This window comes from Brachyistius frenatus, unplaced genomic scaffold (assembly GCF_029030835.1).
Source record: "Brachyistius frenatus isolate BFR_SWC_R1_liver_20210118 unplaced genomic scaffold, ASM2903083v1 Contig_79, whole genome shotgun sequence".
NCBI classification, from domain to species: Eukaryota; Metazoa; Chordata; class Actinopteri; family Embiotocidae; genus Brachyistius; species Brachyistius frenatus.
In genome coordinates this window covers 1770808-1796500 of record NW_027210678.1, presented here as the reverse complement: position 1 = coordinate 1796500, position 25693 = coordinate 1770808, and the positions used below count along the sequence as shown (strand labels likewise).

At 43.2% G+C, this 25693-nt stretch overlaps 2 protein-coding genes across 2 annotated transcripts in view; one reads left to right on the top strand and one right to left on the bottom strand.

Moving 5' to 3' along the window:
- Positions 1–25186, bottom strand: part of LOC138626921 (E3 ubiquitin/ISG15 ligase TRIM25-like) — a 188401-nt gene extending 163215 nt beyond the window's left edge. The window contains exon 1 of the mRNA XM_069708930.1: positions 25177–25186. The gene's annotated coding sequence lies outside the window, so the exon portion shown is untranslated. The remainder of the gene's footprint in view (positions 1–25176) is intronic.
- LOC138626927 (receptor-type tyrosine-protein phosphatase N2-like) overlaps positions 1–25693 on the top strand; it is a 157220-nt gene that overhangs the window by 77584 nt on the left and 53943 nt on the right.

Sequence of the window (25693 nt, the reverse complement as noted above, 5' to 3'; positions counted from 1 at the left end):
TCATTTAAATGTTTGACTGACAGCCAGTAATCTCATCTGAAACCTGAATACTACGAGTGAAAGTGTTAAGGGGACGAGGACATTATTAAATTTGGGGAATTTATTGAATAATTTGCGGATTAGAGTTACAAAAGTTGGAAAATGAATAAAAAAAATTGTATTTAAAAATTCAGAAAGGTGATAATTGTAGTCAGTGTTGGGTTGTAGTGGGTGGTGGTGATGTATTGGACTGGTTTATACTCAAACAAAATATTCAAAAATTCTCCCAGCGGTACTTTGGTTGCTTCTTGAGATCAACGTGTTTTTTTGTTTTTTCTATTTTCATTAAACATGCCTGTTTTTATAGTTTGTAATCCTTCGTTTAAATCTCTTTAACATCCTCATTTAAGTTCTCCATGAAGCCTCGTGCAACACGCCGCCGCCTGTGAGATGACCTCAGGTTCTCTCCGTTATCCTCCACCGTGACCGCCGGCACCTCGACGAGGCTTCAGATTGAACAGCATCGAATCGCCGAGGCCACGGAGAACCGGCGCCTCCACACCGAGACTCGCGTCCAATTAGGAGAATGTATGTTTGTCGAGAGGGAGGTAGAAGATAAGGTTGCCGTGGCAGCAACCAGATTATAATTGTCCTGGAGTGGCACTAATCCCCCCCCCCCACAACCCCCACCACATCCACCTCGGCCAGCTCGCTTTGTTCACCGCAAATCAAGGCGCTTCCAATCTGTCTGAAAGAGCGATTTCACAAATAAAGGGGAAGACGGGAAGAAAGCTAATGAAACAAACAAAACAAACAAAAGACAACAACGGTAGACGGCCCTTTCCATCGCCACTCAACATAATCGCCACTCCAGAATGCAGGCGGACATGAACACTCACTTCAGAACGACGTACACATGCTCGCTGCTACGTACTGATTCGAGTATATTTACTTATTTTACCGATTTAAACCGAAGACGAGCGAAGTCGTCCTTAAAATCAGCTGTTTGCCATCTTTGGTTCGTGAGCCTTGAAAAGTGTTCAACGTTTTTACGTGTCGAAATGTTTTTCAAGAAAGTTATCTCAATAAGGACCAAACAGTTTATGAGCTATCTCGGTCTCCGCGGCAACGGCGTTGACCATGACTCTGTCTCACCCCGGCATTAACAAACAGTCTGGATCAGATACCTGAATACCAAACGGGAAAAAAACTAAAAACAAATCCTGCGACGTCTGTTTGTGTCCAACAGGCGAGTTAAACCTGCAGTCGTCGACACAAATCTAAATTAAAAGTGAAGAAATTGCAGAAAATGAAATGAAAGTCAATTCAACTCTTCAGAAGCTGTCAGAAAATGATGCCGTTGGTTCGATAACTTTTTGGAAAGTCTGAGAGAAAAAGCCCGATTGAATGTTTTACCCCGTTCAAGTTAGCACAGAACGAAACAGGAAGTTCAGTCTAATAACTCTAAAAGGTTTAAATGTGCGTCGTATGTTTAGCTTGAAGATAGTTGGAGAGTTTAAGCTGTAAAATCTCTGAAACTTCCTTCAACCGAAATATTCCATTCAAACGTTTTGTGTTGACGGACGTGTCTGGTTAGTTTCAACAATAATCCTCCAGATGTGCCAAAGTAAATGAAAGAATAATGTAATTTGCATTCATGCAATGACACGAAACCTTTCAACCTTCGATCCGCCTTTTAATGGCAAAACTGTTTAAACTGTTAGTTAATCTTTACAAACAAACAAACAAACAAACAAACATAAACAAAATAAATGCATCTGTCCAATTTGTGTTTTTTTTTCTTTTTTTTTGGTGATATTATCCGTCGCTCTGAGGTGGAATGTAATTTATCCCGTAATCCGAAACCCAGAACAGATAATCTGGGTTTTCATCCTCATCTCAACAACGTGACGGCGACACCTCGTCGCTCCGCCCGCCGAGCCGCGATGAACGCCTCGTAATGATTTCGCTGCGGATATGTACGCCTGTCTGGGGTTTTCTGTGGTTGGAGGGGTGGGTGGGTGGTGGTGGTGGTGAGGGAGGGGGGGTGAGGGAGGGGGTGGAGTGAGGAGGGGGTGGAGGGTGAGGGGAGTGATAGCATCACTCGTAATGACTCGGTATTGTTGTTTCCAGCGTGCCCAGGTGTCTCCAAACAGAGCTGGATTTGAATGAGAATATTCATGAAGCAGAGAGAGAGAGAGACACACACACACACACACACACACACACACACACACACACACACACACACACACACACACACACACACACACACACACACACACACACACACACACACACACTCTGGATCAAGGTTGTCTGCTCGCCGTGGCTCCTGTTCCACCTGCAATGTTTATCACAGAGAGGAAAATAAATCATGGAGAATCAAAACAATGGCAGGCGTGTGTGCGCTCGTATACAAGCGTGCATTGTGTGTGTGTGTGTGTGTGTGTGTGTGTGTGTGTGTGTGTGTGTGTGTGTGTGTGTGTGTGTGTGTGTGTGTGTGTGTGTGTGTGTGTGTGTGTGTGTGTGTGTGTGTGTGTGTGTGTGTGTGTGTGTGTGTGTGTGTGTGTGTTTTTGTGTGCACTCCATCTGTATCCCCCTGCCACAGATATTCAAATGGCTCCACCTGAAAAATTGAATGGAGAGTCTGTTGTAGAGCCGGCTCTCCTCCTCCTCCTCCTCCTCCTCTTTCTCCTCCTCCTCCTCCTCTTCCTCCTCTTTCTCCTCCTCCTCCTCTCCTCCTCTTTCTCCTCTTTCTCCTCCTCTTACTCCTCCTCCTCCTCTTTCTCCTCCTCCTCCTCCTCTTCCTCCTCTTTCTCCTCCTCCTCCTCCTCCTCCTCCTCCTCCTCCTCCTCCTCCTCCTTCTCTCCGGCCGTGACGTGCGCCCGAACCGTCTTTGATATGGTAATGACGGGCTCACCGCGGGGGCTCGGGCGGGCCAGATGCATGCTGGGACGTATCCCAGGTGTCTGTCACTGTGGGCTTACCTGGTTTACAGGAGGCAGTTTGCTTCCCGGAAGAAAAAAAAAAAAGGAGCCGAGTTCGACAGCGTTCGTCGAGGACAGAATCGTTTTCACTTCCCTGGTTTCAGGTGGATTTTTGTGGACTCAGTCATTTAAAACTATTTTGATTTCATAAAAAAGATATTTTTTGGATCATTTTCCCTCTTGTGGTATTCACGACATCGTAACCAGAAATGTTCGACCAGCCTCGAGTTCATGAGTTGCATCGTGTTTGCTGACGTTCACAGAAAGGTCGGCGGTCGTGGAAGTTCATGTTCGGTTGGACGTTCAGCTAATATGTTGTATTTTTAGTCACGTAGAGTTTGTCTTTGTAACTTAGATAACAGCCGACGTCTGAGGAACAATCTTGATCTTCCCAACGGCCTCATCTTCTTCCTCTGCGACTTTACATTTCCTGCATTACGTTAGCCGCCTGTCAGCTTGATAAATTATTTGCCTCTGTGGCTTCTGGACGGTGTCCATGTTGCCTAGCAACGGTGATTGTTTTTTTACGATTTAACCGACCGGTGTTATTCTGGTGTTATTCTGTTTTTATTCTGGTGTTATTCTGTTTTTATTCTGGTGTTATTCTGGTTTTATTCCGGTGTTATTCTGGTGTTATTCTGGTTTTATTCTGGTGTTATTCTGGTGTTATTCTGGTTTTATTCTGGTGTTATTCTGGTTTTATTCTGGTGTTATTCTGGTTTTATTCTGGTTTTATTCTGGTGTTATTCTGGTTTTATTCTGGTGTTATTCTGGTTTTATTCTGGTGTTATTCTGGTTTTATTCTGGTGTTATTCTGGTTTTATTCTGGTTTTATTCTGGTGTTATTCTGGTTTTATTCTGGTTTTATTCTGGGTTTATTCTGGTGTTATTCTGGTTTTATTCTGGTGTTATTCTGGTTTTATTCTGGTGTTATTCTGGTTTTATTCTGGTTTTATTCCGGTGTTATTCTGGTGTTATTCTGGTTTTATTCTGGTGTTATTCTGGTGTTATTCTGGTTTTATTCTGGTTTTATTCTGGTGTTATTCTGGTGTTATTCTGGTTTTATTCTGGTGTTATTCTGGTTTTATTCTGGTGTTATTCTGGTTTTATTCTGGGTTTATTCTGGTGTTATTCTGGTGTTATTCTGGTTTTATTCTGGTGTTATTCTGGTTTTATTCTGGTGTTATTCTGGTTTTATTCTGGTTTTATTCTGGTGTTATTCTGGTTTTATTCTGGTGTTATTCTGGTTTTATTCTGGTTTTATTCTGGTGTTATTCTGGTGTTATTCTGGTGTTATTCTGGTTTTATTCTGGTGTTATTCTGGTTTTATTCTGGTGTTATTCTGGTTTTATTCTGGTTTTATTCTGGTGTTATTCTGGTTTTATTCCGGTGTTATTCTGGTGTTATTCTGGTTTTATTCTGGTTTTATTCTGGTGTTATTCTGGTTTTATTCTGGTGTTATTCTGGTTTTATTCTGGTTTTATTCTGGTGTTATTCTGGTTTTATTCTGGTGTTATTCTGGTGTTATTCTGGTTTTATTCTGGTGTTATTCTGGTTTTATTCTGGTTTTATTCCGGTGTTATTCTGGTTTTATTCTCGTGTTAAATCTTCTATAAACCGGATTCTTCTCCGTTTACGTTGTTCTGACTCTGAGCTAAACGTCAGCGGACCGGTAGGATGCTTACAGACCCGCCTGCTGGGCTTTCTGGCAAACAGCATGACACAACAGACAGCTGGCATCCCCCCCCCTCTCCCACCTCCCTCCCTCTTCCCCCTCCCCACCCCCCTCCTCCTCCTGGTTCCCCCAGGTGCTAAATGGGCTGTTAGCTACAGTCGAAGTCTTCCAGGTCCCGGTATTACGCACCTGTATGCTCAGTCTCATGTCTCGACTGTAATTTAAGACCGGATGACGCTGCTGTCGCTACACATCGCTGAGCAAACGGTGTGGCACTGTGAAACGGCCCGTCTCATTAGCCGCGCCTCACGCCTGATTAGCCGGCGGGCATCTCGGTGTGATCGCAGGTAGCCGGAGTTGTTGTTGTCCAATCAGTCGTTTACATAAGCAATATCTGCGAATGGAGAGAAGGATCAGAAAGAAATGACTGCACACAGTTTCGTGTCAACATAAACACTCATCCAGATTACTAATTACTCACCAGCAGGCGTGATTATTTACAATTATCTTTATCGTCTCCGGTAAATGACACTGAAGCTCAGCTCGTCTGTTTTGACACATTCAGCAATAAAAAAGTCGTGCTGTAATTTATCAGGTGGTCAAAAGGTTCAGGTGATCTGGATGCAGTCCAAATCTCTGCTGGGAGAAGATTTCAAAATAAAGGTAGGCGAGTTTAAGATGGATGTGAAACCTCTTCAGCCCTACTGAGTCATCGGTTTCTCAGACCGACTTTATTTGTAATTCAAGTGCAGATCCCAAAGTTTTCAAAGATGCCAGTCTGAATTTGATGGGACATTATTATGAAATGAGAAGAAGACATCAGGATTGTGTTTTTTGGGTTGCAGACGTTCATTCTCTACTTTGAAAGCAGCAGTTTGACAAAAATAATATTTATAATTCAAAGTTTTGCTGTTTGCTGAGTTTCCAACCGGATTTTTCTAAGTTAAAAGTTTTAATTTTCTCACTCTATCATATTTTGTCAAACATGGACTCCTGAGTTGAAATAGTTGACTGGAAACCATCACGTAGCTTCATTTTTTTTCCAGCCCTGCAGCCACTTGTGGGGAAATTGAAGGAGTGGGATCGAATTCAAACTTTTTTAAACTTTCCCAAACAAAATAATAACAAATCCATGTTTCCTAGCAGAGAAAAAAACAACAACATAGAAAGAGAAAGAAAACACACACATGCATAATGCATTTATTTGTGTGTTAATGCTGTGCCGATGTTCCTCTGAACATCTGCCCTCCCTGAATCCCTCCTCCCCCCGGTAGCGGCGGCAGCACCGCACACTGCGGCGCACCGTCTGCAGCTGAAGGTTTCTGTTGGCTGGGAGGCTCGCCGCTCGTCTGCCGAGCCCACCGGACTCTGACAGCAGACACGGCGCTCCCCAGGGTGGGCCGCAGAGAGGTTCTGTCAGGGCCCGGAGGCTCAGCCGTAATAAAACCCCCCCCCCCCCACCACCACCACCACCACCGCCGCAGCAGCCATTACCGGCTCCCCCAGAACACCTCGCTCCCCATCCGCGGTGTTAGCGGGATGCATCAGAGGGGCCGGGGCTCGATGTGGCTGCAGTCCTGCAGCTGACAGAGTGTGATGGTGTGTTTGTACAGCTGTGGTGTGTGTGTGTGTGTGTGTGTGTGTGTGTGTGTGTGTGTGTGTGTGTGTGTGTGTGTGTGTGTGTGTGTGTGTGTGTGTGTGCCTGTGGGAATGCTGAATCCATCTATGTACATAATCGCATATACACAGCTTTCATGAGCATGCACAGCAAACACAAACATGCAGACGAGTACACACACACGTACACACACACACACACACACACACACACACACACACACACACACACACACACACACACACACACACACACACACACACACACACACACACACACACACACACACACACACACCCTCCATCAACAAAACTCTCTGAGTGTGTTGTACCACTGAAAGAATTACTGTAGATGATCAATCAATTTCAGTCGGTTGACGTGTCGTTGATGGATTAATTAAAAAGTAATTTATGAAGCAGAAATGTGGCCGTTTCTGTTTTTTTTGTTGTACTTCATCCATTGGACTGTTGATGAGACAAAACTGCCATTTGAAGAGTAAACTTCTGTCTAGTGTTTATTTTAAAATAATAACCAGCCAATCAAAACAAGGATGAAATAATCGCTTCTAAAAAATAATGACATACTGCAGCCCTGATTAGTTTTCAGTTATTTTGGCATGGAGATGAGGCTGATATTCCATTATTCTGCATGGATGCATCCTCCGTGTGAAGGTAGGAGAGAATCCAGCAGTTGAAACATCTGCAGCATCATCCGATAATCCAGAAATCAGTATATCTGAGCGATGCTAAGCTAACCTAAACATTGCTATTTGTTTACTGTCAATAGCATACACATGTATTTTCTAATCTCACCAGTTTATAAATTATTGTTAAGCAGCATTTCAATCAAGTTTTGGGTCAGGTGTACTTAACCTGTGTTACAGTATATCCCTGACAAACCCCCATAAATTGTCATTTTCTTTTCATTCTCTTTTTTTACATTTTGCAATGTGTAAAATTACATCTCCTGACATCTCTGAACTTTTTGGTATTAAACCTCCAACATCCATAACAGAGTAAAAATGTTTTTACATGTACAGTGTATCTGAGTTGTAAGACTCTGACCTTCAAGGCTAACCATGTCCGCTCATCAGCACACACATTCATATCAGCAGACCGGGTCTCAGAGACTCAATGAAAGGCACACATATATACAGATGTAGATCTCCTCACAAAGAGGCGGAGTCTTTGTTCAGCAGGAATATGTGAAGGTGAGAGTCACACTGTGTGTGAGCGTTTCTCCACAATACCCCATACAATCCGTACTGGCTGCTAAATTAAAATAAATCCACTTGGAAAAACATACCACATCGCTGACATTTCATTCCACTCTGTGGTTGTTTTTTTGTTGTTTTTTGTCACCTTGCAAAAAACACAAATATTGTGTTGTGGGGGAAAAATATCCCCCCCAAAAAACCAACCAACCCACTTTTCTTGCTAAAAAAAAAAAAAAAAAAGGCCAAAGCTAAACCTTTAACACGGAACTGGACAGTCGTTCTTGGATGGATCAGAACACTTGTACAGAATGAGTTATCAGCTCTTTCTCTGGAGGATCACCAGTGTTTCAATGTACATTTGTTGATGACCACAATGGCTAAATACAGCGATCGGTCTCATCGTAAAGGTGAAGAAATAAACGCAGCAAACGTTCAGAACAAAAAGAGTGGGATGCAGAACTATGATTCATTATTACATTTACATTTTTGACCGTCCATTTTAAACCGGAATGCAGTGCAGCTCCTCGGATGCTTTGCATTGCATGCCTTCAGTACTGGAAGTGATTTAAAGTTGAGCACAACCTCAGTAAAAAGCCCGCTGGGAGCCACCTGGACACAAAGGTCACCGACGACGTCATACTGTTCGGCCTGTCCGCTCCGCCGTCCGTCATCCGATGTGTGCTGAAGCTTTTGTCGTCTGTGACACGTAATCAAACCGGTTCCACAGATTTTAACTTGTGCCACAGCGTTTTTCCTTTAAGCCACATTGTTGAAACCAGTTAGTTTTCCTTTGAAAGTCGCTACAGGCTAAAGCGTGTAATAGACACGCTTTACAGCAAAAACATGTAACTGTCACGCCTGGACTTTTAGCTGGTAGTTGACGGCCGTGTCTGTTTCACGCTTTGCTGTGAACACCTATATATAAATACACATTATATAGAGGATAAATTGGAACAAACAAAGCCAGACACAATGAGAGCCCTAACTGGAGCTAAAGTGGGTTTATTGTGTCTTCATTAGATATTCCTCAGTGAGACACGAAAGCAACCACACTTCTGTTTCCATGATTTTTTTCTTGGCTCGCGAAGTCGTCACAACAACTCATAATGGTACCGTTTTGTTTTGTTTTTTTAAACGTAGCAGACATTACTGCACTTCACCTGCGTCTGCTGTCGTTCCGCAGCATTTTTTTTATTTTTTTCCTCCCTTTTCAAATAGTGTTTTTCAGGCAAACAACCCCATAAACAAATCACGTTTTTGATCGCGCAATCTCCCGTAGGTCTGACCTTGGCGGCTTTTATCAGGCGATGAATACTTTTGAAAAGATTGCATTGTTTTCCAAAGCAATACCACTGCTTTTTTATTTTATTTTATTTTATTTCATTTTTTATTTTTTTTGCCAGCCCTCTAAACGCTGCAATCATTTCTACCTTGAAGCCAAAAAAAGAGAGATAATACATGATTGTAGAGCTCAGCAAATTGATAATTTCATCCCGGTTTGAAAAAAAAAAAAGATATAAATGTTGATGAAATTTTATCTGTTATCTCACAAAGGACATCTGAGGCACTTCCCCCTTTGAAATCTCGGTCCGCCTTTTGCCTTTGTAGAAGCTGAGACTGTTCTGAGGGAGAAAAATTAAATCGTCTGTGTTTTGATGATACTTAAAGAGTGTCTTCCATGCATCCACCATGAAATGAGAGCAGTGTGGGGTGTAATGGATGAACACCTGTCTCCCAGGTGTCTGTCACGAGCGGCTGATTGTCAGTCGGTTAGAAAATGCCCCGATGGGAGAGGTTGATTAGCGCGTTCACGACGAGTGAGAATAGAAGCTAGCAAAGATGCTTCTTGTTTATCTGATACCATAATACCATAAAAAAAAAAAATAATAATAATAATAATAATAATTACTCATTTTTAACATGTCTGCATGTCTAGTTTGGTGTGAGACATGTTTGTGTTGAAGGAAAAAGGTGCATGTTGGCTAACAAGGATAAGAAAGCTGCTTTTCACTTTGAATTTATATAAATCCATATTTTGGCACATTTTTCCTTCTTCAGATAAAAGTACGAATTTATTACGTCTTTTACACGTCTGATTTTTTGATGTTTGCTAGCATTGCTTCAACTATTTGTTTCACTTCATGCAGTTTTGGCCAACGTTGGATTGCCATTGAGAAACGAGTGGCTGTTCAGACCATAATGCAACAAAAGAAAAAGAGTTTCCAGACTATAATCACAGCGAAGACTGAAGCTATGAGCGACAGGTGGGCGGAGCCAGGCTGGGAGGGAAATATCATGTCAGCATAAATTGCGTGAGCTGTGCTAAATTGAAAAATGTGCTGGTTTTTTTTTATGCTTTATGATGATTCTTAATAACCCTGTCTCTCAAAAAAGTTATCGCTAAACATTTTCACGAATCTTTAGTCCGAGCAAAACAGATTTTTGCTATATTGAAAGAACTGCATATGAAAATTGTCTAAAACCAGTTAGCAATTTGGTCTGAACTCGTAAAAATAAAATAATCCACGCTGAGACCACAAGGAGCCTCTTCAACCTAAAGCTCCTGAATCTATTCATTAAAAAAAGACATGAACCTTGGATTTACACTTAACACTTTTCATCCAGAACTTGGATGGAGATGTTTCATAAAATTTGATGAATGATGGAACAAAAAAACCGTTTCATCTGATAAAATCACATTAATTTATTCGTATGTAACAAATGTGGTTGTTTTTTTTCCAATCTCGTCCTGTCGTCAGATGACCGCTGCTGCCAAAAACACCGTCTATCAAAGTTGAAAGGTTTATTCCCGCTTCCACGCTGATTGTTATAGTTGCTCTAAAACGGGTCGAGGCTGAAGTCCGATAATTTAACGCTGACATCATCAGAACTGGATGTTTATCAGACAAATAGTACACGCACACTCTGGAGATTATGAGATAAGATAAAACACATTTTACAGCTGTTCCCTCCATCCTCACCTCTCGGAGCAGTAAATCCTCGGCCACCTTGTCCAGACACTTTTCCTCCCAGCGAGCGCCGGCCCGCCGGCACGCTGCCGTCTCATTAGCATTGGCTCACTTTCCTCAGATTAGCCGTAATTAAACTGTGAAATTGGAGCCGTTACCTTAAAGTCGTGGCGCGGCGAGGACACGTGAGCTCGGTGACAGCGCCGGGCAGGACGCTGGGGGGGGGGGGGGGGGGAGGAGGGCAAGGCTGGCAGCCTGGCTCGCTGCCACGGGTCCTCCTCCTCCTCTAGCTGTCAGAGGAACAGACGGGAGGAGAAGGGATTCCCAGCGAGTCGCCTCGGTCCAACATGCAGTTTTTGAAGTATTGTTGTTGTTTTTTACAGCAAGTCAAAGAAAGTCACTTGAATTTGAATCTTTCACTCACGTCACAAACTCACCAGAACAAACTGTCTGGTTCTGTCGAGCCTCTGGACTTTTTCTGGCTAACCTTTGCAAAGGTTTTATAATCTTGGGATGCTTTCTTTGAATATTTAGTTATGATGTTGAATACTTTGATCAAAGGATCCTTTAACTTTCATTAAAGTCACGACAGGATGGTCATTTAAAACCAGTGGCTCTCTAACCCGTCGCTAACGAGCTACCGGTAGCTCGTCAGCCGTTTCTCAGTAGCTCGAACAGTATTCAGAGTTTCCCACACGATTCGGCAGAAGTATATTTGGAGATCCACATCAGCATTTTTTATTTATCTATTTTCTAATCTGTCCGAGAGAAAGACGCTACCAACGCGATCGATTTAACGAGTGGACGATCTCCCCTCGCCTCCCTCCACTTGTGTCAGTGCAGCAGAGTTGGAGCTCCGCCCACCGTGACACACACAGAGATCAGAGGACAGAAACACAGCCGAGACTCTCACACTGAGCTGGAAACAGACGGCTGCTCATATATCAGGTCAATAACGTAAATACAATCATTTCAGCTGGACCGCAACGGTAACTAGCGGTTACCCGGCTAGTCGGCTGAATGCTGCGACTTTTCAAATTAAAAGCATACAGAAAAAAAAAACATGCACATGCTGTTTAATTTAAGGTGCGCGTTGAATCTGGTTCCCAAACAATTTTGTATGCATAATACATCACAGTCACGTTTTTCATGACACTCTCCAGTTTGTGATTCGAGCTTTCATCCCGGTTCCAGCTTCATCTTAATTTCTCCAGCATGATAAAGTACCTTTTTTGCAGGCAGGAGTGTTGAAATGATCCTCATGTGTGAAATGTGTGGCGTGCTCGTCCAACGTCAGCGCCACCCATCCTTCATTAAGTTTGGCTTCCTGTGAGGCGTGTTTGACCTACATGAGATAAATTAGAGCTCGTCTATGAATTTATGGGATGAATTCATAGATGTTTGAGGATTTTCTCTCTGCTTCTTTTGGATTTCTATTAAATCTCGATGGATTTTCTCACAGAGCTCAGAAAAAACAAGGAATTCTTTTTTTTAACTACAATACCTGAGAAAAAAAAAAAAAAAACCCGAACAAATTAAGGTTTCATGCATCAAGTAACGCTCGTGAAGTGCAGCCAATTTCCTCCATCTTTAACAGAATCAGCGCTCCTAACTTTTGTTATCAGACAAACAAACCGTCGGTTCACTCAGTGCCATTAATCGTTGCAGTAAGCGAACCGATTGGTCGTGTTTTTTAAAATCTCATTTCATTGTCATGCCTCTCATTGGAGTCACATTCTTTCCTCATGATGCAATTTCTGTGTAACAAACATATTTAAACATCCATTGCATAAACTCCAGTATGAAGTTGTTCAAATTATTCCCTGCAAATTCTTTGAACACACATCAAATTCTTTGAACACACATCATGTTTATATATATATATATATATATATATATATATAAACATGATGTGTCTATGACTTTTATGTTCCTCACTTGATTTTTGCTGCATTTTGTTGTCGTTGTTTTTGGCTCCGAGTTGTTTGGCTCACCTACACTTTCATTCATTCTCTTACTTCTTAGCGTATGTTTTTTTTTTTTTTTTTAAAGCTTCAGTAAGACTGTAAGAGTTTTGACTGTCTGAGTTTTGATGAGACTCTTACGTACTGTATTTTAGGTGGCTGGTTATGACCATGTAGCCTTCTTCTGCTGATAATCCATTATGAACCATTCATTTTTTGGCAGTAAAATGCATGAATGCTCTCAGATTCCTGAAAAACCAGTGACAAATCAGTTATTTATTAGCAGACATTCACCAAGAAGTCCTCCAACCCTGTAGGTCGTTTGTTTCCGAACCTCAAATAGGTCCTACGGAGTGTTTCCCAAATAAATAAAAAAAGTGTTTGTTCACAGGTCATATTTGGCTTTAAGGCGGCAACAACGATGCGCGTGACCGCCGCATGCGAACGTTTTTTCACCGCGGTGGCACACGATGCACATTTAGACGAGTGTTTACGATGTAAGATGCTGCAGCACGATCTGGTTTCACTCACTTGCATTCTGAAAACTGACGGCTCTGATGGACCTCATTTGTCCTTCACAACAGACAGGTCCTGGAGCCACCGGTTGGCATCTTCCGTTTAAAGACCGGACGGAAAAGATTGATCGTTATTTGTCAGAATTCGGATCGCTTCCACAGTGACTCATGTTTTCGAGTGTTTTCCGTGGCAGGCGAGGAGGACGAGTGAGTTTCAAGTAGCGCTCCGGCACAGAAAAATGCCTGACGGCCATGTTTGGTCTGGAGGCCGTCCTGCTTCTGCTGGAGTTTCACGTTTAAAGGGGCAGGCAGTATGTGAGGTGCAGTGGAGGATTCGAGAGGGAGGGTAGGGGGGGGGGGGTCGTTGTCATGACAATGACATGGGTCTGGAGTGATGGGGTGCAGCTAATGATGAATAATTATGCTAGTTTTTTGTTTTTTTTTATATATATATTGTTCTTTTCTTCCCTTCTCCTGTTGTGAAAATTGTGACCTCGCCCCTGATTTCCTGGTGCTCGGGAAAAACAAGAAATGACTTTGATGAATGGAGACTAAATGGTGTTGCAAAGACTCCTGTTCACTGTAGAAACAACACTCCCCTCAGGCAGGGTCGCTGCCACTCTGTAATACGTGCTCCGGGTCATATGTGTTTAATATTCCACAGCTGGCTGTTTGCAGCCTCGCCGAGTGCGGCTAACGGCACCGTGCTAGCTTGTGCACGGGGCATTAATGCTGGTGCTGATGAATTTAAGCACACATTACAGGAAGGAGCCTGTAATGTAATAAGCTGGAGGCCAAACAGAAAGCACACATTTGGATCTTAATCTGTCAGCTCAAAGCCTGTCAGACAAGACAAACATTAATCCTGCAGTCTGAAGTATTATAGCTTCAAGAAAAAAAGTAAGTTTTTGACTATAAAATATATCATGAAATATATTAATTCAATTCAGTTTCATTTATATAATGTCAAATCACAACACAAATTATTTCAGGGCACTTAACAAAAACTAAACTCCTTAAAACAGAAGTTTACAACATGATACAACAAACTCAACAATTCCCACGTGAGCTGCTGGGAGGAGAAAGTCTCTTTTAACAGAAGAAACCTCCAACAGAAGGAAAAACTCTCTTTTAACAGAAGAAACCTCCAACAGAAGGAAAAACTCTTTTAACAGAAGAAACCTTCAACAGAAGGAAAAACTCTCTTTTAACAGAAGAAACCTCCAACAGAAGGAAAAACTCTCTTTTAACAGAAGAAACCTTCAACAGAAGGAAAAACTGTCTTTTAACAGAAGAAACCTCCAACAGAAGGAAAAACTGTCTTTTAACAGAAGAAACCTCCAACAGAAAGAAAAAATCTCTTTTAACAGAAGAAACCTCCAACAGAAGGAAAAACTCTCTTTTAACAGAAGAAACCTTCAACAGAAGGAAAAACTGTCTTTTAACAGAAGAAACATCCAACAGAAGGAAAAACTGTCTTTTAACAGAAGAAACCTCCAACAGAAGGAAAAACTGTCTTTTAACAGAAGAAACCTCCAACAGAAAGAAAAAAATCTCTTTTAACAGAAGAAACCTCCAACAGAAGGAAAAACTCTCTTAACAGAAGAAACCTCCAACAGAAGGAAAAACTCTCTTTTAACATGAAGAAACCTCCAACAGAAGGAAAAATTCTCTTTTAACAGAAGAAACCTCCAACAGAAGGAAAAACTCTCTTTTAACAGAAGAAACCTCCAACAGAAGGAAAAACTCTCTTTTAACAGAAGAAATCTCCAACAGAAGGAAAAACTCTCTTTTAACAGAAGAAACCTCCAACAGAAGGAAAAACTCTCTTTCAACAGAAGAAACCTCCAACAGAAGGAAAAACTCTCTTTCAACAGAAGAAACCTTCAACAGAAGGAAAAACTCTCTTTTAACAGAAGAAACCTCCAACAGATCCAGGTTCAGAGGTCGGCGGCCATCAGCTATGAGAGCAGAAAGAGAAAGTAACAGCATAGAGATCCAAGACATTACAATGGATTTGCGAATACATATAGAAATGAAATCTAGAATATCACCAGCTTTGTCCTTTAAATGTGAAAGTTACATTGACATAAACAAAAAAAAAGATTTACAATTCCTACAACAAGGCAGTAACTCTAACAGACGGAAATATTTACAACTATTACATTTATTACATTTAAATTTTGTGAAGGGGTTTGTTAGACGACGAGCTCCTCTACGGATTTTTCTTTTCAAACGTAAAACAAAACTCAGAAGTCGTAGTTGTATCTAACAGCCGAACAAAGCTTTGTTCTTTCAGTCTCTTTAACCTGAAGCCGTGAACGGTCGACCCTTTTAGTTTCTGCTCATTTAACCTCAAGGTTTGATTCCTTTCAGCTCGTTTCGCACACGAATCCCCAAAAAACTAAAAAAAAACGCCTCCTAAAAACAACCTCGGCGTCGCTCCCCTTTCAAGATCTCTCACGTGTTGTTTTTTGGTGAGCATATTTCAGTGCCGCTGAGCTAAAAAGGGGGAAAATAAAATATGTGCAGAACAAAACAAAAAAAAAAAAAAAAAAAAGGCACCATACAGATAGACGGCGATGAGCACCGCCAACCACACACTTCCTCATCAACTCCTGACCCCGGCGCACAGGAAGACACAAACGAGCACTTGTTCACCTCGTACTGCTTCACACACACACACACACACACACACACACACACTGAAACACACACTGAAACACACACTGAAGCCGAGGCAGGCAGCAGGCGGACATGTGGGTGATTGGATGTGAGGGAGCGGCGAGACGACAAGCGAAGCATTCACCTTGATCAACGGCCTTTTCTCGGCTTTGAAGCGCGGCGCATGCTAACGCCGCTGCTCTATTTTAACAAGCTAATCTGGGCAGCGCGTCCACGGCAACACACACACACACACACACACACACACACACACACACACACACACACACACACACACACACACACACACACACACACACACACACACACACGCATGCACACGAAGTTGCTGCAGCAGTACGGTGGCTCTGCGTACGAGTGTTTCAGTTTGTCTGCGTGTTGAGAACGATCACTTTGAAATGTTGCATGCATTACAAGAGCTAATCAATTAAACATCGGATAACGATATTCATATCAGTTTTATTTGAATTATTGAGGTTTTCTCTCGCTGGGAGTTTTTTGTTTTGTGTTGGGATTAATTTGCACGTCAATATATATTTATAAAATGTGTCGATCATATTGTGCGGAAGTGGAAAAGACGTTACGATGTTAAAACCGTAGACTGTCGATAAAAGTGGACGTAGCTGACAAGTGAGGCCGGTGCAGATTTGCAATACCACCGAGGGCCACTAGGGGTCGTTAACGTTTGCCCGTAGTAGAAGGAGAATTAAGATTTAAATGGAATCCGTCATTACAGGAGGAGGCTGAAAAAAGGTGTTCATGCATCCGTCTCTGTTAATTTGAACTCCTCAATAATGTAATAATGTCGGGCAGAAATCTGGCCGATCAGCCGAGTTTCACTGCTGACGATGTCGGCTGAAATATTTCTTCAAAAGTAGTAAAAGTCGCTGTCGTAACTCGTCTGCACACGTTCGGATTCACCAGCCGTACCAGCGGTGTACAGTATGTGGCTAATTGGTGAAGGTGAGGGGAAAAAAAGAAAAAGGTTCAGGGTCAGACTGAAAATAGACCGACGATTAGCAGAAGATCCTTAAAAAAAGACAAAAAAGATACGAGATAACGAGACAATGTTGGGGGAAAGTGCTGATATAAGGGACGTCCTAAATGTTCTCTTATAAAAGCTCCTTTAAAGCACTTTTACAAGCGTGACAGTAACCTTCCCGTGTTGGCTGCAGGCCCGGCTGCTGTGTGAGGCAGCGCTGCACATCTATCAGATATTTATTTGTCACACAAGAAGAGGGGGGGACGGGTTGGGGGGAGGTGGGGGAGAAAAAAACAATCCGCCGGGACCCACAAGCAGATGTAAAAACGGCTCTAATGACGTGAGAAAAGTCATTGTTATCACCTTCCCCTCAGTCTGCATCTCATAAGAAAATAACCCTCCATTTATTTGCCGGGGCTCCGAGGCATCCTTCTCAGAGCGGAGACGACGGCTGATAAAGGTGATGGTTGAAGGGGATCCATCCATCCTCCCCCCTCCCTGAAACCTGCCTCTGCTGCAGTAAATACTCCATTTGATTTTTTTTTTTTTTTTTTTGGAGGAGGCAGAGAGACAGAAAACATTTCTCCTCGCTTGCAGCTCTTTCAAAAAGCCGTTGTTTCCTCGGCCAGGTGGCCGACTCTCTGAACTGAACCCGGTCGGAGCGATGAAGTCCGGAGGCTCGGCCGGTGTCACCGCCTCTGAAGATCAAAGATGTCTGTGAGATGCGCTGCTGCAGCAGTGAGCTCATTTATCGGATAGAAAACATTACAACTGTAATATAGAAACATTTCCTCTTTGCGGTCGTGGAATAAACCGGTCAGATGCGTCGCAGCTGTCGGTTTTCTCTGCGGCGGATTCTTCTTGTTAGAAAAGACGTGCGGACGAACAGCGGGGACGTATTTGCAAGAAATCCGGCTGCTGCATCACGATAACGGGCTTATGACTCAATACGTGGCGACGCTTTGGGCAAGATCGTAGGAGAGACGACAAAAAAGTTCAGAGACTCTTCTTCATGTGTATCACGTCAAAGCGTGAAATAGACACGCCCGTCCACTACGGCAAAAACGTGAGATAGACACGCTTTGGGCGTGAACGTTTCACGTTTTGTAAGCGTAGAAGTAACGTAACAAAGGATCACGTGACCGAGTACAAATGACATTTCGGCATGAGGGGCGTGGCCCGGCAGCATGAATCCTGCTCTAGCGGGCCGGCGTGTCTATTTCACGTTTTGCTGTAGCGGGCCAGCGTGTCTATTTCACGTTTTGCCGTAGTGGGCCGGCGTGTCTATTTCACGTTTTGCTGTAGCGGGCCGGCGTGTCTATTTCACATTTTTCCGTAATGCCAGCTTGGAGCAATAATCTTCGTGAGGACGTATTCAAAGTCCCGAGTTTCCTTCTCTGGGAAAACGTCTGCAGGAGAACGTTGACGCATTCGAGCCGACGACCGGATGATGTTTTTTCTGGCGAGGGACGGCGTCCCTTTTACTTAACGGCGGGGGACAACAGTCAGGACACGGCAGCTTTGAGCTCTCGGGGTGTGATTGGACTGAAGAAACGGAGCTCACAGCCTCCGACCGTCTGACGGTCGACGCTGTCAGGAGAATCGTTTCATGCTCGTCTCCTCCGACCGCAGAGCGAAGACAGTTACATCGGCCTGCGCTGTCGAGCCGTTTCCCTGCTTGTGAAGTGAGCTTAGCTGTAGGTACAAGACAGAGTGTGTGTGTGTGTGTGTGTGTGTGTGTGTGTGTGTGTGTGTGTGTGTGTGTGTAACACAGTTAGAGAATGGATAGAAACTGAGGAAAAGAGGAGACCGGTCATTGATGAAGGAAGAATCTGTGGGAGAAAGTCACGTTTTGAGGGTTTTCATGTTTTTTAGAGCAGTTACGGATGGAAAAAGTAGGAGGCGGAGCTTAAAGTAGGAAAAAATTAGCCTGGCTGCGCCAACTGTCGCTCACAGCTCCAGTTTTCTTGGCTGTGAATAAACATCTGGTACCTCGGCTGGTGTTAGCGTTAGCTCAGTCACTCCGAAGGGCGGACCAATCAGGGACCGGTGTCAGTGGTTAACCACATTTGTCCCGCCCCCTCCCTTCACTGTGATTGGATTCCTGTGAGATTGACAGTGACGAGCGCAGCGTTAACGTCTTTCAACTCTTATTGACCAGAAAAAAAATCTCTTCTTCCATCCAAAACTCATTTCAGTCGGTTTGTAACCGATGTGACCAGCTGACTTTGCTACGAGCTGATTGGCTGTTGAAGGAGGTGACGTGCCGTACGTTCTGTAACTGCCCACTAGGGGCGTCGTCAGCTGGTTTGAGCCGAGCGGAGACGGGTCAGATATCACGAATCTTTGATCTGAGCCGAGTTGAACTTTCTTGGAAAGTACGAGATATCAGACGAGAATACGATATCAAGCCCTGCGCCTGATATCTTTGGTGGGTTTTTTTTGTTTGTTTTGAATCCTTTTCTTCCCAATGAATGACACTATTTTTTCCTGACCACACACTCAACAAATAAAGCACATGGATTTAATTTATTAAATCATAAATAATAGAGATACATAAGTTATGGTCGTCCTTTATTTGTCTTATTCGGCGCCTCCGTTTGTCTTCTATAACGTGCGCCGTATGAAATGCTGCGTCTGCGTCCGTCTGTCAGTCAGACCAGATGTTATGCTTGCTTACTGTATGTTGAAGATTTATGTCCCGGTGGGGGGGGGGGGGGGGCGTCAGGGCTGAGGGGCTACCATATCATGCGCATGATGGCTCTTTTGTTTCGGGTGCCATCCTCGAAAACGAGGCGAGCCGGGGGCGAGGACGGTGGGTCACAGGAATCCCAAATATCTCGCGCCACACAAAGGACGACGGTTTGGTGGTCCGGGGTTTGAATGAGCTGTCAAAAACAAGAGAGGGAGAGAGAGAGAGCGTCTTTTCATTTGGTATCCATCGGTGACCGTTTGAATATCACACCGGCCGTTTGTGAGTATCCGAGCGAGGACGGCCTCTGATGTTGTTTCCATCTGACAGAGCCGACGGCGGAGTTGACGCCCGCGTCGCTCTGAAGCCGTCACACAAAGAGGCGGACATGACAGTTTTTTTAAGGTTTGGCGAGATGAGTGATGTTTTTTTTTTTTTTTTTTTTTTTTTTCCCGAGCTCATTATGTGGAGACTGTCGGTCTAAAATATCCTTTTTGGTTCATGAGTTAATGATGGCGCGGAGACGGTAGGACGAGGCTCCGCGAGGCTTCGAGTGGGAGGGGAGAATAAAGTCAAGCGGTGTCACACGGAGAAGAAGTCTTAATGGTCGCTATCAATCTTCACATTTTACACGTCAACAAAAAAAAAAAACGGAATATTTTAGTGTGATGACACAAGTATGATGAAAAAAGGTGCCAACACGTAATATTAAAAATACAGAAAATAAGGCATCAGTATAATCAGTGAAATCACATTCATTGTATTCCTCATGTTTAAATTCTTCCATTGCAAACAGCTTGTTTATAAAGCACACTTGGTGACAAAAATCCCTCCAATAACCACTGCAGTCTGAAAACAGTTATAACCTTTAAAAAAAAAAAAAAAAAAGTGGTTAAATATGAAAAAGGAGACGATATACTTGTTCCATACACATTTTAATTTAAAATGTTTTTGAAAATTATGTACAAACTTCCCTGATGAAATTGTTTTACTTCTTACAATCCTAAGATCTCTGTTTTATTTCTCTTTGGCGACACCTGTGGTGATAAACGGTAATTGCATCTTTTAGACTTCAGATCCAAACAACGTCGCCCCTGTGACCATCAGCCTGTTGCGTTAGCTCCGCCTCCTCTCCATAGCTTCCAGGACTTTAAAGTGATTGCAATGCGGAAGTGCCATGAACTGCAATACCACCGAGGGACCACTAGGGTTTGTTTACGAAAACGCTCCTGCTCCATAGACTCCCATTCAACTCCATTAGTCATTATGATGTCATTCGCTGAAGTCGCTCCTTCTTATTAGTTTTCTGTTGGTCCATCTGAATATAATTCCATCATTAATTAGAAATTAGGCCTCGAAAAGAGCCATTTTTCTGGGCGTGTCTGTTTGATTGACAGGTCTGTGGTGCAGTCAGGTTTCCGTTATCGGTGGGCGGGGCTTCGTGTCCTCGGAGATCGAATCAGATCCACCGTTTATTCCCACCCAGCTTTTTCAAATACAGTCACTTCTGCCTCCAAAATAGGAAGACGGTGATAACTTTTAATTGACGATATTTAATTAAATGAAAATCGTCAGGATTATTACTTCATTATTTGAAATATATGTGTTTGTTGACTGCCTGCAGTCGCACTAAAAAAACCTGTGTAACCAAACAGTTCTCAGTCAGAACCGGTCTCATCTGCATCATCCTGAGGGACGAAAATGTCTTTTTGATATCAGCTTTAAACAGTTTATGAAACTGTTTGAATGTTTTTTATTATGCTGGTAAGAAATATGCTGACCCTTTCCTGGCTGGTATGAATCAGATAATTTGATGTCGAGGTTAAATTTGAATTACTTAATATCGACAAAAAGAATATCTGTTGAAGTTATTTTTCCGTTCTTCCTCTACCAGCTTCAAAGGCTGCAGAACAAACCCGAAAAATACCACTAGTGTCACATTTCTGTGATTTCATGGGCATGTTCTGTTTTTTACTTTTAAGGCTTTGACACTATTACTAACTCCTGAACCATTTTGTTAAATCCCCCACCCGTTAGCAACTTAAATTCCCAGACTGCAAAGAAAGCTGCAAATTGCACCAAAATGTTTCTTTTTTTTTTTTTTGCAACTTATTGTCGTCGACGGGTGCACAAAAAAAAAAAAAAAAAAAAAAAACTTTGATAGCATCTTTTAGCTATTCTCAAAGAACAGCATGGCGGGAGAATCACAACGAACCAACAGGGGAGATTGTGCTGGCGGATAAGAAGGAACATGCTGGAAGACCTTTCAGCACGAGCACAAAGCTCCTTTCAGACAAATCTATTGCGGTGAGATCTTTGTAAAGTATAGTACGGACCTCTGGTATCTGTCGCAGCACATCTGCTCCTCCGCTGATCTCGAACTGTTTGTAGAATAAGGTACAGTACTTTTCTTTCTGGGTTTTTTTTACGCCAGCAGCATTTTATGTAACCGAGAAGCGATCGCGGCCTTCTAAGGAGCTTTTTTTGGTCGAAGGCATTGTGAACCAAATATAATCCAGCTCGGCGTTCAGCACCTCATTTACAAGGTTGTCCACCGTCACACTTGTTTCACGCTTCTTACTATGATGTACACAATGTTTTCAGGCTTTTCAACAACAAAAAAAGCAGTGAATAGATTTTGCAGAAACACAGTCCTTGAAGGGAAAATATTCAAGATGACCGGACCTCAAAGTAATGAAGCAATAAAAGAAGGTTGTCTTCAGATCTGGAAAGTAAAGCTTGTGCAGAAGTGCCATGAAGTCCGGTTCAGCCGGTTGTCCATGAATTGGAAAGTCGGCAGTTCGATTGCCAGCTGCAAAGCGTTATATACGACCATTTACCTCTGATGGCCACCGTAGACTCCCATTCAACTTCCTTTATGAAATACAAAATCAATGTGATTTTTTTTTTTTCTCCACAACTCATTATGGTGTTCTGATCAACGTTCTGGAGGTTCATCTGAAAATAATCACATCATTAATTAGAAAATAAGCCTCCAAAAGATGTGTTTCTTGGGGGGGTGTCTGCTTGATTGACAGGCCTGCGGTCCAGTTAAGGTTTCCGCTATCGGTGGGCGGGGCTTAGCGTCCTCAGGTCCCACCGCTTGTTCCTCTCCAGTTTGTGGGAAACATTTATTGACTTTGTATTTCATGAGAGAAGTTGATTGTTTTTAAATGGGAATCTTTAGAGCCGGGGGGCGTTTTTTTCCGGCTGCAACCCCCTACTGGCCGTCGGTGGTATTGCTCTGTGTGGCTTTGGCTTCAGAACAAGTCGCCATGTATTAAAGAGCTTCTTTGCTGCAGCAGCTGCCTGAAACAACAGTTATTTCATCCATCATTTATATAAGAAATATACATTTTTTAGTATTTATTTCCCACAGCTGTGATATGATAGACGAGGTATAAGCTGGTTTGGTTTGAGTCGAGGTTTTTCCAACTGACGCAGAGCGAACAAATCCTCCTGCTTGTAAGCTGTTGTTACAACCGTGATGCAGACGGACAGAGAGTGAGAGCAGGTAGGGGTGTGTGTGTGTGTGTGTGTGTGTGTGTGTGTGTGTGTGTGTGTGTGTGTGTGTGTGTGTGTGTGTGTGTGTGTGTGTGTGTGTGTGTGTGTGTGTGTCGCGGGGGCGTATCGCTACAGAGAATAAAAGCCGATTTTCGTGCTGCTAAAAAGGAAATGAAATATTGGCGCCCCCCCCAAAAAAAGCTGCTTCAACTTTTTCTCTCTTCCAGTTGCGTCGGAGAAGTGAAAGTGGGGTGTGGTGGGGGTCGAGAGAAGTATTAAGAGTGTGTGTGTGGGGGGTGGCGGGGGTGTACAAACTGAAAGGCATTGCCCCCCCCCTCCCCCACACCCCTTCCCCACCCCTCTGATCAGGGTCCTCACTGCCTGCCACCTCCAGCTGTCGCCAAGGGGGACAAAAGGTTGTATGGGGGTGTCTGTGAAGGAGTTGGGGGGGTTGAATAGAAAGATAAACTGAAGAGCCCCCCTCCCCTCCCCTCCACACACACACACACACACACACACACACACACACACTCCCCAGGATGGACCTTGTCATCTGCATTAGGCAGCATCTCCTCTCGTTGCCCCCCCCCCCTCACACACACACACACACACACACACACACACACACACACACACACACACACACACACACACACACACACACACACACACACACACACACACACACACACACACACACACACACCTTCCCGTCCTCCCGTGTTCGCTGCAGCTGCTAATACCTCATTAGCCCTGTTTGTTGATTAGTGTGTGTGTGTGTGTGTGTGTGTGTGTGTGTGTGTGTGTGTGTGTGTGTGTGTGTGTGTGTGTGTGTGTGTGTGTGCACAGTGGGGGGGGGGTCACATCCTTAACTCACAGCATAAACTGTAACAAACAAAGATGATAGATATTTGAGGATCTATTTGTACGTGATTTGACTTGAAGGGAGTTTTTAAAAGCAAAACGAAAATTTGAATCTTATCCGTTAGATTTTTTTTAATAATTGCCGTCGTGGATTATATTTACGTCTGTAATACTCGGCGGTTCCCACTTTAAGTTAAACGTCAAATTCCCCGACTTTCACGGAATAAAAAAGCTGAAATTTGGACCTGTAATAAACAGCGTGGACAAGAAACAGCGACATTTCTCTTAAAAACAACCTCGCTTGAGCCGATATTCAAATATATTAAATAAATGTGTAAAAACAGTAACGATAACCAGCTCGCAACCGTTTAATCTACATATTCAACCAAACATAAACACTGACCAACGTTATAGAGCTGCATACATGGAAAATATTCCAGTTTGATGAATGGCAACTCAAATTTAAACATGGAAGTAAAATATTCATGATATTCCCAAAAATAAAAAAAATTCCCTGACCGGTGGGAACCTTGAATATTCAATTCAATTCAATTTATTTTTTTATATATATAGCGGGTTATTTTAATGGCTCTTAACACATCATACAGAGAAACACAACCTCCAACAGAGGCAAGAAAAAACTTTCTTTTAACAGGAAGAAACCTGAAATACTTCAGAAACATCTTATAAAAACATTTTCTTCAGCAGAAATACTCATAAATGAACCGATGTTTAGTTTTTTTTTTAACGTTACTGAGGTGAGTTTCGGGTTAAAAAGAGTCCAATCATTGGTTGGCATGAATTTGTGATCATCAAAGTGGAACATGTCCAAATGAATGTTTGATAAAGTTTATTATAGTCTGTTGCTGTTTGTAATTTACCAGCTGAATGAATTTAAAGGGATTTTTTTTCACCCTGGACTCTCAGAAAGTCCCAGTTTCTAATTGGGTCCTAAAATCGTACAAAAGGTGGAGTTGGAGAAGAGGAAAACGCTGCAGCGGCGCCGGCGGAGATGATTCTGCTCGTTGGACTTTTTTCTTTTTTCTTTTCGGCAGCGGAGGGAAACGATCTGCCCGAAGATATTTCCATTTGTTTCCCAGAAAACGAGCGAACGTCGTCGCGGCGTTCTGCCCGAAAAACACTTTTAATTTGTTTGAAGGAAAACAAGAAATTTAAATCTCAGCGTGGGACTCAACGTTCTTCCTCCTCCTCCTCCTCTTCCTCCTTTCCATCCATGCTTTCTCCTCATTTTTCTTTTCCTTTAAATTCATCCTTTTGCCCCCCACCCCCGCCCCTCTTACCCCCCACCTTTTTTTTTTTTTTACTCTCTTGTCCTCAACTCTTCTTCTCTCTCTCTCTCTCTCTCTCTCTCTCTCTCTCTCTCTCTCTCTCTCTCTCCTCTTCCTCCTCCTGTCGGCAACATGTGGAGCCGTCGCCATGGCAACGAGGGGAGGTGACATGTGCTGTAGACAGGCAAAGGAAAATGGAGGGAGGGATGGGAGGAATATAAGGAGGAGCCCCACGGCGCACTTTGTAGTCTCTCTCTCTCTCTCGCTCTCTCTCTCTCAAAAAAAATAAGAAAAGAAGAAGAGCATCTCATTCCTCCCCGTGGAAGCAGTGGAGGCTGCTGCTCCTCTTCCTCTCTCCTCTTCCTCTCTTCCTCTCTGAATCCCAATCGTGCGCTGAATCCAGGAAAAAGACCGGAGAGGGCGGAAAAACAAATCTACTGCTGCATTTTTTTCCCTCTTTTTATGTTTTTTCGTGCATCGGATGAGGCGAACGGGAAAAAAAAAAAAAAAAAAAAAAGAGGAAGCCGGGAACTTTCCTTTTTCCCTTTTTTTTTTTTTTTTTCTCCAAAGGAGGGAAAAGGGGAAGATGGGAGGAGGTGAAACTCCCTCTCTCTCTCTGCCACTCAGTCGCTCCCTCCTTCCTCCGCCGCCGGTGTGCCGCCGCCTCCGAGTCCATGCAGCCCGACTGGAATGGGAAATAGACGCAGGAGGAGGAGGAGGAGGAGGAGGTGGTGTCTGTTGCATTACCTCA